The sequence below is a fragment of the Aplysia californica genome, unplaced genomic scaffold (assembly GCF_000002075.1).
Source record: "Aplysia californica isolate F4 #8 unplaced genomic scaffold, AplCal3.0 scaffold00376, whole genome shotgun sequence".
Classification (NCBI taxonomy): Eukaryota; Metazoa; Mollusca; class Gastropoda; order Aplysiida; family Aplysiidae; genus Aplysia; species Aplysia californica.
Window position 1 is genome coordinate 305,038 of NW_004797646.1, and position 1,352 is coordinate 306,389.

A 1,352-nucleotide genomic window follows, 5' to 3' on the forward strand; every position below is an offset into this window, starting at 1 on the left:
AAAATAATTTAATAAAAAAAATAAATATATAAAAAAATGAAAATAAATGAAAAACATGTAAACAGAGGCAATGGAGGTGGTACAATGAGATCGTAAACGTTCCAAAGTTTCACAGTGAGGGTTGTCAGTGTGATCAGCTGGTCAGCAACGCCAGAGGCAAGGTTACACCTACCCCACAAGGGAAGTTTGTTTAAGTAGAAGGTTTTACGACGCTCGCAACTGCATAAGGTCATAATATGAGCGCCAGAAGATTAGAGGTGTTACAAGAGAGAAACAGACGTAGAAAAGAAGGAGGGGAGATAAGGAAGACATGTTTGATAGGAAAGAAGAAGCAGCAAGGGAAGCGTTCTGGCACCCCCATCGACACAATTTATATCTTTAGGAGGAGGTACGCTTTGACCCAGTTTCCCAGGCCCGACCTGGGTTGAAATGGATACAACGTACCAGGATCAGAAAGACCGACATACTCGATAAAAACCCGCTTCACACAGTGTACGGGAATCGAACTCAGGTCTTTTGCCTACGACTGCAAAGCCCTTAAACGTAACAAATAGGTGGTTGGCGGGTGCTCTGGTGTGGTTTGCTTCTTCTTTCCTAAAAAAAAAATATATCGTCTTCATCTCCCCTTTTTTGTGTTTGTTACTCTCTTGTAACACCTCTACTCTTCGGCAATTATATGACCTTATTGTGTTGCAAGTTCCGTAAAACTCTTACTGAAACTTTTTAAAAAAAAAGGAAACATCACAGACGACGACACTTAACCCAAGCACATACAATCGTTGACGAGAAGTAAAAGAAGCAGACCACACTACAGCAGCCATGAAAAGACCCCCCCCCCCTCCCCGACTGTGCTTGTGATGATAATAAATCTAACCTCCGAATTTTGTCTTAAGTAAACATTTTCTTTTAATCCGAAAGGGGAATAACGCATTTCTCTGCTACAACCACCCACCATCTCCCACACCCATACATAAACCTTTCTAAATATAAACGGCACTGTCAATTTGCTAACCACTTTCCTTTTTCCAAAAATAAACAGAAACTGCCAGTTTCGAAAACAAAAATCAATAAACAATCAATAAAAAGTCCTCGTCACTCTGTTTATCTATGCATCCATTAAAGCTTTCCTGAGGCTCCGGATCAAAATTAATGTGCCACCTCATTAAAAACCAGACAGCAGGGAAACAAAAATCTGGGGCCTCCAAGGTAAATACGATCTGTTTCAAAGGGTAACGCCTACTGGGTCGACCTATATATAGAACTTATTGTCAATGTCTTCTGACTTCGGGGATGGACAGGGATTAGTGGGCACGCGGCGAAGGGAGAAGAAGAAGAAAAAGACACAAAAAAAA

At 41.1% G+C, this 1,352-nt stretch overlaps 1 protein-coding gene across 1 annotated transcript in view; it reads right to left on the reverse strand.

Annotated features, from left to right (window-relative positions):
• Window positions 1-1,352, reverse strand: part of LOC101847353 (putative homeodomain transcription factor) — a gene marked incomplete in the record, with an annotated part of 51,744 nt that overhangs the window by 38,403 nt on the left and 11,989 nt on the right.